General features: G+C 42.7%; 2 non-coding genes across 2 annotated transcripts; both read right to left on the bottom strand.

Annotated features, from left to right (window-relative positions):
* Positions 1 to 9,410: 9,410 nt before the first annotated feature.
* Positions 9,411 to 9,482, bottom strand: trnam-cau. Its single transcript has one exon. It is a non-coding gene; the product is annotated as a tRNA-Met (tRNA).
* A 6-nt stretch (positions 9,483 to 9,488) lies between these two features.
* On the bottom strand, positions 9,489 to 9,561 carry trnar-ccu. Its single transcript has one exon. It is a non-coding gene; the product is annotated as a tRNA-Arg (tRNA).
* Between the last annotated feature and the right edge of the window lie 537 nt (positions 9,562 to 10,098).

Genomic DNA, 10,098 nt, shown 5'->3' with positions numbered 1-10,098 from the left:
CTTCTGAAAAAGCCCAACCTTGATCCAGATGTTTTAGCCAACTATAGACCTATATCTAACCTTCCATTTTTCTCTAAGGTTCTGGAGAAAGCAGTTGCTAAACAGCTGTGTGACTTTCTACAGAGCAATAGTTTATTTGAGGATTTTCAGTCAGGATTTAGAGTTCATCGTAGCACAGAGACAGCACTGGTGAAAATTACTAACGACCTCCTTATTGCATCAGACAAAGGACTTGTCTCTGTACTGGTTTTATTAGATCTTAGTGCTGCATTTGATACCATTGACCATCAGATCCTATTGCAGAGACTGGAACATTTCATTGGCATTAAAGGAACCACTCTAAGCTGGTTTAAGTCCTATTTATCAGATCGATTTCAGTTTGTACATGTTAACGATGAGTCCTCCATGCATGCCAAAGTTAGTCATGGAGTCCCACAAGGATCTGTCCTCGGACCAATCCTCTTCACTTTATATATGCTTCCCTTAGGCAATATTATCAGGAAATATTCCATAAGCTTTCATTGTTATGCAGATGATACTCAGTTATATCTATCGATCAAACCAGATGAAACTCATCAGTTAGCTAAACTTCAGATGTGCCTTCAGGATGTTAAAACCTGGATGACCTGTAATTTTCTCATGTTAAACTCAGATAAAACTGAAGTTATTGTTCGGGGGCCTAAGCACCTCCGTGACGCATTATCTAAAGATATAGTTTCCCTGGATGGCATCGCCCTGGCCTCCAGCACCACTGTGAGGAATCTTGGAGTTATCTTTGATCAGGACATGTCGTTTCAAGTCTCACATTAAGCAAATTTCAAGGACCGCCTTTTTTCACCTACGTAATATTGCGAAAATCAGGAACATCCTGTCTAAAAATGATGCAGAAAAACTAGTCCATGCATTTGTTACTTCTAGGCTGGATTACTGCAATTCCTTATTATCAGGCTGCTCGAAAAAGTCCGTTAAGACTCTTCAGCTGATTCAGAATGCTGCAGCACGTGTTCTGACAGGAACCAGGAAACAACTATTGTTACTAGTCCTATTGTTATTATTGTTATTATAATCATTCACCTGCTCTTTTATGAAAAGCACTGTGAGATAACTGTTGTTGTGATTTGGCGCTATATAAATAAAATTGAATTGAACTAGTAACTATAGGCTATTTATGCCGGTTGTTGAAGTTAAACTGCCATCCTTTTAATTAACACCTAAAACACTGCTGAGGGTGCAACTGTGTGTACACTTTGTCACAGTTAGCCATGGTTTTCGTTCACTTTCGGCATCATGCACCACCATGCACCTGGAACGCTTTGATTTGGGAAGTCGGAAGTTTCAACTGGGAAATATCCGAGTTCCGACCGGTCTTGAACGCAGCATAACTCCTTCCAAACTTTCTACCAATCATAACACTCTTCCAGAGACAGCATATGGACACTGAAGATAGTATCAGTCATCGGCTGCTCGACCTGACTTAGTGGATAAGTCACAACACGTTGATTGACAGTTAAGTAAGAGGAAGGAAAAAGCAATACACATAGGTCTCTAAGGGAAAAGCAATGACAATAGGTCTCCTTGGGGAAAGGCAAAAGCAAATGTATGTATTTATTCTTTTATTCATTCATTCTTTCTTGCATATATTTCCCCATTTATTTATTTATTCTTTCATTTAATTCTGACACTTTGGATGTTCCATATATTTCTAGCTCGTTCAAACTCCTTCAAAAGCCTGAGGGAAACACATTCTGAAGTCCTTTTGGAATCAGGTCTCTGGGCAGCCTGGCAATGGGTCATGAACAATCTGTGAAAGAAAAAGACAATATTTGTATATAATAAATATCTATATCTATCTAGAGATACATTATACGACAGGCAGCTCTGGTCCGCTACTATGATTGGAGAGGCGTTTTATGAATCATGATAGAGTATAATCCCACTTCAAAATTTGACTATTTATAGCAGTCCACCTGTGTGAATTTGTTACTAAAATGCTGTAAGGGCAACATGGCTCTGCTTGTGTAATACTGCTTAAGTGTAAGTGTAATGTGTTATTAATGATAATTATGATACATGAGAATTACATAATGTGTGCATCCGCTATCGGTCAGTTGACCTTTCAGCTGCTTGTTGACCAGGTGCCGAGCCGCTGCGTTTCCTGGATGCTCTCCATGGCTCTGGCAAGGTCTTCTTCTTGCACTTCAGGGAATATTTGGAGGGAGACTTGTCCATGTCATGCAAACTAGAATACTGTCACACAATCTCAGCTGTTGCTGACAAAGCAGTTATTGTGCGGTTGAGGTTCACAAGGTACTCCGCCAGGTTATCAAACGCCTCCCAGCCAGGAAAACCTCTTGAATCACATCGGCTATCCTGAAAAATGAAAAACAACTATTGAAAATTAAGTTACTATGTGCTTAATTGTTAGGGGGATTTATCTTGGGTGCAGTGTTGCTGCATTTAACAAATGTCATCCTACTTTAAACAGAGTATGTATGCATGTGACACAGTCACATAACTCATTATTACAAGAAAGCCATACTGTGTTTGGGTTCCAAATGTTTACTGGTAATGTTGGAATGCCATCTTGTTTACAGAATGTATGCTGCTAGGGACATTGGCAATGCATAACCCTGTGTTTACAATGTACAGTGTGGGGCAAGTTACTTCTAAAATGTAATACATTATAGATTACTAGTTACTGTCATTTAAGAATAATTAGTTATATTACAATATTACTGTCTCTGACTGCTTTACACCAGTTTTGCGTTACTCTTGAGTTACTTTCACTGCTGTTTAATGGGCACATTATTCTGATAGTAAGATGTGCTGCATTGGAGGGTTCTAGTGATGCGCAGTTATCCGAGGTGATGAGTTATCCGCGGATCAGGTGGGTCTATGTCATGTGCCAAAATGTTTCTCAATGTTGGTGAATTATTAAAAAAACTAAACAACATAAATTTTTGGTTCAAATGCGTTGCAATGTGCGTTACTGAGATTGCTGGGTCTACTAGAGGAAATGTCCTCAGCAGGTAGACTACTGGCTGGACTGAGGACTGCAAGAGACACCGCTTACATCAAAACTGGTGTCCTGGGAATTTGTGAGAGAGAGAGAGAGAGAGAGAGAGAGAGAGAGAGAGAGAAAAACAGTTATGAGAAACAAATATCCATTTGATTATTAATTTGTCTTTGTACAAAATGTATTGCTGCATAAGCATGCGAAACAAATTGAGATCACAACATATCATTCATAGTATATATAAATGAATAGAATGTAGAATTTCAATGACAGATTACCAGAGATGATGTGTTGGGAGAGTCGTCAGGTGGAAATGGCGCAATGTCCAGCTGGTCATCACACTGGGTGGCTTCAGGTGGGCTCTCAATGAGGATGTCAGCTGCATTACTTATCGTGACATCAAGACACTGCTCCTCCTGAACTTCTACCGGCAGGTCTGGCAAAACGATGCCAAGTTCGCTGTGCCGTTGTGGATCCAGCAGGTCTCCTTTGTCAGACTGAGCCAGCAAATACTCCACAGTAATACGCTCAGCTGCCATAAAGAATCATGAGGGAAAATACATATTTTAATTCAGAATTGACAGGTTGCCACTGTAATAGGTGAGAGAAGACAGGTAAAGGTTTATTTGTTGAATTTATAAAAGTGTAGTAACAAGGAAAAAGCCGTCTCCTGGAGTATCTTACCGGTGGGTCTTCCAGGGGGAATAAATTCTGGAATGAGTGCACGGCCAAGGACACTGTTGCTGAGGGTATTGACGTTGGACATCAGGCGGACATCATAGAACCTTGTGTGTGACGTTTCACTCACATCCACAGCTTCATGGGCTCGGTTCATGTTCCACCTGGATCCACCCTCAAGCATATACATCTGTGTGTGCATGGCATTACATCTCCATCCTTGAAAAAACCCCACAAATGATTATTGGAATATTAGTTTTTTATCTCCTCTTATACACTCGAGACATACCAGAAAATTAGAACATAGATTGATAAGATATTTTCAGCTGTTTTGTGGGGATTGACCTGCCTGCTTTGTCCCTGTACTTTGTTTCTCAGAGGACAACAGAAAGGCTGAACATTTAAGCAATATACACATTTAAACCCATCTACAAACACACACCCACCCAAGATAGAACTAAAAGAATGTCTAAACTTTGACATTGTTAAACAAATTATAGTACATTGCCTTTTTTTGTTTGTTCAGAGTGATGATCGCAGAGGGATTAAAATATTTTTTATAGATGTTCCTACGAGGGCCAGTTGGACTTTGTAACCTTGACCTGATGGCAGTGACTGAAAGGACTGATGAAGGGGGTGATGGGGGTCCTGCTTCATCAAAGAGGCTATCCTGATTATGGCCCGGGTGTACAGTTCAGAGAGGGAGGTTTGGCGTAAACAATTATTATGCTGGCCTGATTAGTTAGCAAAATTATATTTTTATCACTATAGAATTTCTACTTACCCAGGATAAAGGTGCACTGGTGGCGATGAAAGCTTTCCACAGAGGACGACCCTCTGCCACATCTGAAGACATCCAGGACCTTGTCTCCCTTTTGTGACCCAGAGCCAAGTTTGGTGTAGAGTTCAACACCAGGTGGATCTTGGATGCATGGCCAGTGCTTCTGTTGCACCTCCCACACATGTGTCATGCTCTCAGGGTTGATCAGGCGTAAACCTGATGTGTCAGTCAGTGCCCACATGGAGTTCAGCAATCCTTCAATCAGGCTGTGTGTTTCCTCAACCCCACGAGTTCACCTTTTGCGGTGCTTGGCAAGTTCACTGGAGCTGATGTTGGCCAGAACTTGCGCTTCCGTGGGAGCATGACCACCGTGCTTTTTCTTCAGCTCTGACCTCTTGGCATCCTTGAGATGAGAGATGTCATCCTGGTCCCACTCAAAGATACAGCTCGACAATTTGGAGCAGGAGGTGCCATACTCAAAGTGGAAAATATCCAGTCTCACAATGGTCTTCCACGGTTGAAACCAGACAAGAACTGGGGGTGCACCTGTACAAATGAACAATGATATGACAATCATGAAAGGATGCAACATACAGTATCATGTTGAATGAAGTACCTCATTCCAACAACTTGACTCTATGTTTAATTTAGGAATATATTTAAAACTATATCAAGTTAAGCATGTTGGTAAAAGTTTACTTTTGTGCCTATACTACATATTATATTACAGTGCAAACATTATGAAGGTAGTTGTAATGATCACAATCCAGCAGGGTTTTAAAATTAAACGGTAAAATAGAAGTAAATCAGCAGCAATCCCGGTCAACGTAAATGACTTCTAAGTAGTCAATGGTCCGCCTTGCCCACTCCTCACTGTAAACTTCCTCCAGTGCTTTCTGCAGGTAACTGGAGCTGTTTGAGGTTTCAGCTTTGTAACACACCTCCTGTCCAGGCTGATGCTAGGTATGCATTGGTAAAACGGCCGTCAATAAAATGCATGATGCAGACTGTATATAAGATGGTGGCAGGTGAAAGTGCAACGCGTTTTCTGTCATCTGTCCACCAACACCGCACGCACAAATGCCATAATGAACATACCTACTGTAAGTTCTAAGTAAATTACATGATAAATTGGTTAGCTAGCTCACAACAATGTTTATTGGTTTGATGCTCTGACTTAACGAGGCGTGACGGCGTGACAGTTTTTTAACAAGGCATGACAGTGCGCCTGCGCAAGCTTGGAGAATGACGTATGACTTATAAATTACTATAGTCATACGTCACCACCCCGTTTTAACAACTAAGCAACTTTTGTAACTTTGAGCACAAAATTAAGCTACTTGTCAAAAAATGTTTGGCAAACTGTGGGTAATTAATATTGAAAGGAAATGACTCAGAAAATGTCAAAATACACTGGAGGGGGGCTTTAAATGTGCATTGAAAATTGCCGGCTCCTCCTTCATGTCGAAGTGTCCTTGGGCAAGATACTGAACACCGAATTGCCTCTGGTGGATGTTCTGCCAGTGTGTGAATGTTAGTTTCTGTTTGAGCACTTAGGCTCAGTTAATGTGTGTAGTGTAAAAGCGCTTTGAGTGGTCAAAAAGACTAGAGAGGCGCTATACAAATACAGAGCATTTAAATTTAAATGTAGCTCCTAACTGGCTGAGTTAGATGGTGATTAACAATAAACATCAGCAAATTAAACTATTCTCCCACCTGCATAGGTGTCATCTAAAGTGGGGACGCTGGGGACATGTCTCCACCACTTTTTGAAAGCATTTGTTAAAACATTTCTAACAAATAGCTTGCAACAAGAAATGTTAAATAATAAAGTTTTTTTTGGCACAATAAGAAAACATCCAGTGTAAATATAGAAAAAAAACAGATCTGCATTGTCCACAAAAAAGATGTCTTAAGCTAAAAAAAACTATTTACTGATTACTGTATTATATTAAATTGTGTTTTTATATTCTGAATTGTCACCTGCCACCTGAATTTTGTGTTGATATAAATAAAGAAATTTCCACCATAAATTGGTGCAGAAATTTCCCCAGAATGCAGGAAATTAAGTGTTCAATGCTCAAAATCATCTGGGAACACCAGACCCCCCCAAATGAATATTTTCATCAATGAATATTTCTTTAAATAGCATGAAAATATCTTCAAGTCTTGTTCTCGTGACCCCAATATTCTGGATTGTCACGTCTCGTATGCTAAGTGTCACAACTCTAATCTGAGCCATTAAATGTCCCCACCACTTTTCAACACAAAGTGCCCACCTGTAACTGTCATTGGCTGTCAAAGTCTTTGCAGTGTTGATAACACATAGCCTAAGCAGTCCATTGAACTGCTCTGTTACATGTACATGCATACTGTATGTATTAGTGAGTGTAGTGGTGCTTATGGGACGTCGCTCTGGGACGGGGTGAATGAGGCTGGGAGGGAAAAATCACAGTATACTCACTACAAAAAACTACTTCACTGAATCTGTGGGACTTTACCACATGTTCCTTTAGTAAATGCCTGTTGTACTCGAAAGGTTTGTATGGTATTTTGGGACGTTTACCACAGGTTTGTACCTCAGGCTCTGCTGTACTTTACCATACATCCTGTGGTACTATACCATGTTTTCTGTGGTACTACCATAGAACCTGTGGTATAGTACTACATACAGACGCGAGGAAATGGCACCAGATCGTGCTTCATGCAGCCAGACCGTCCGCACCGTGCCCAGTCGCTCTGCCATCGCCTGTCCCTGGCCCTGTACTCCCCAACGCCCCATTCACTCTCTGATACCTACAATGGGTTTTGTTGCTATTACGACAACTTTCTAAATCCTTCCATCTCAAGGAGAAAACAAGTCAGGTCGAAACGAAATTTGCTTTATTGGCATGAATGTTAATACAACAGTATTGCCAAAGCTAAAAGAAAATACAAAAAAAAATCAATTCATACACTTCATTGAATAAATAAAATAAAATAATTGTATTTCAATACAATGGATATAGAAAAATATCTAATATTGTTAATTTCTCTATGTCTTCTTTCATTACGGCCGTGTCTCCTTCTGGCTACGATAACAGCAGCCATCTCTGATCAACACTTGGTGGTTTGCACCTTCATTTCAAACGTATTAAATCTAGATGCTGTTGCACTCACATGAAATTGCATTTTGGCTTGGTAGATCACATTGCGTCTAGTAAATAAATGTATTTGCATGTTACGCCCAAATTGCATGTTCATTAAGGCAAAAGTACTAAATGCACAACAGGTGCTATGTTGCAAGACGTCATTCTGCGTGCACACCTTAGTAGATCAGCTGACGTGCTAATTTGCTTATGATATCTAGTTTGCACACGTTTTTACTCACCACAAACCTTTAGTAAATCATTCCAGAATCTGGTGTGGGGGACAGAGCAAGCCCTTGTACAGGGGAGATGTTAGCTAGTGCTAACAAGCTTCACTTTTCCAGCTGTTTGCTCATAGGACGACCAGGCAGGTGATGTTTATAGTTGACTATGCTCATAAGATGACAAGGGAGGCCAAGATTCAAACCCCATATCCCTGGCTTAGGAGGCCAGTGCCTTATCATTAGGCCACTAGGGCTTCACATGCCATGAGGTCACCAGCTAGGAGGACATACAGCAAGTTTCACTGTAGAGATAGGGACAAATACAGGAAGCACAATGTGTGGTTTTTTAATCAATGGGCCCAGCAGGCTTCCGCTGCACCACTCTGCTCTCCCACACCCCGGACAGGCATAATAGGCCAGTACCTTATCCATGAGGGGAATAGGGCTTCACATACCATGAGGTCACCAGCTAGGAGGACAGACTCTGTTCCCCGGCACCCCAGATGGGACTCTAACCCACAATCCCTGGCTTAGGAGGCCAGGGCCTTATCCATTAGGCCACTAGGGATTCACATCCCATGAGGTCAGCAACTAGGAAGACATACAGCAAGTTTCACTGTAGAGATAGGGACAAATACAGGAAGCAGAATGTGTGGTTTTTTAATCAATGGGCCCAGCAGGCTTCCGCTGCACCACTCTGCTCTCCCACACCCCGGACGGGATTCAAACCCAAAATTCCTGGCATAATAGGCCAGTGCCTTATCCATGAGGGGAATAGGGCTTCACATCCCATGAGGTCAGCAACTAGGAAGACATACAGCAAGTTTCACTGTAGAGATAGGGACAAATACAGGAAGCAGAATGTGTGGTTTTTTAATCAATGGGCCCAGCAGGCTTCCGCTGCACCACTCTGCTCTCCCACACCCCGGACGGGATTCAAACCCAAGATTCCTGGCATAATAGGCCAGTGCCTTATCCATGAGGGGAATAGGGCTTCACATCCCATGAGGTCACCAACTAGGAAGACATACAGCAACTTTCACTATAGAGAAAGGGACAAATACGGGAAGCACAATGTGCGGTTTTGAATCACTGGGTCAGAAGTCTATGAAGATTCTCAGTCATCCAGGTCATAGTTATCCAACGAAGGTTAAAATCAGGGGCAACTGGACTTGGTTGAAGACACTGGAAGACGTTTCGTCCCTCATCCAAAGGACTTCTTCAGTTCTGACTGACTGGCAGGGAAACTCAGCTATTTCACCTCAGTGGGGTCGTTATCCAGGGTCATCGATACCGCTGGTTCGTTAGTGTTCCTTGTTGCTGTGACGACAGTCGTTACAGTCGTTACAGTCGTTAAGACTACCTGTGGCCAAGACTGAACGACCTTCGTTGGTATCTTCACCTGAGGTCAATAGGTTACGTTTGTTGAGTTTCCTGGGAAGTGATGAAAGGACAGCATTGTAAGTGGGGGATAAGTGGTGGCGTAGACCCCCTCCCCTGTTCAATGACGGCTTCTCAACCCTTGTGTAGATGGCTTCCTTGACACCTCACCACACATCGCCAGGCTGCCAGTAAAACATTACTAGCAGAGGATGGTTTCGATCCATCGACCTCTGGGTTATGGGCCCAGCACGCTTCCGCTGCGCCACTCTGCTCTCCCACACCCCAGATGGGACTCTAACCCACAATCCCTGGCTTAGGAGGCCAGTGCCTTATCCATTAGGCCACTGGGGCTTCACATCCCATGAGGTCACCAGCTAGGAGGACAGACAGCAAGTTTCACTACAGAGAAAGGGACCAATGTGTGGTTTTTAAATCAGTGGGCCCAGCAGGCTTCCTCTGCGCCACTCTGCTCTCCCACAATCCCTGGCTTAGGAGGCCAGTGTCTTATCCACAAGGCCAATACGGCTTCACATCCCATGAGGTCATGCACCACTCTGCTCCCCCACACCCCAGATGGGACTCGAACCCACAATCCCTGGCTTAGGAGGCCAGTGCCTTATCCATAAGGCCAACAGGGATTCACATCCCATGAGGTCACCAACTAGGAAGACATACAGTAACTTTCACTATAGAGAAAGGGACCAAGGTGTGGTTTTGAATCACTGGCACCACGCTGCCCATAAATCACTGTTAGCAGAGGATGGTTTCGATCCATCGACCTCTGGGTTATGGGCCCAGCACACTTCCGCTGCGCCACTCTGCTCTGTCACTTTGCAGATGGGCCTCGAACCCACAATCCCTGGCTTTGAATCACTGGGCACAGCAGGC

The sequence above is a fragment of the Micropterus dolomieu genome, linkage group LG21, assembly GCF_021292245.1.
Source record: "Micropterus dolomieu isolate WLL.071019.BEF.003 ecotype Adirondacks linkage group LG21, ASM2129224v1, whole genome shotgun sequence".
Taxonomy (NCBI): Eukaryota; Metazoa; Chordata; class Actinopteri; order Centrarchiformes; family Centrarchidae; genus Micropterus; species Micropterus dolomieu.
Note: the sequence above shows the minus strand (reverse complement) of the source record. Positions and strands in the feature narration are given on the sequence as shown.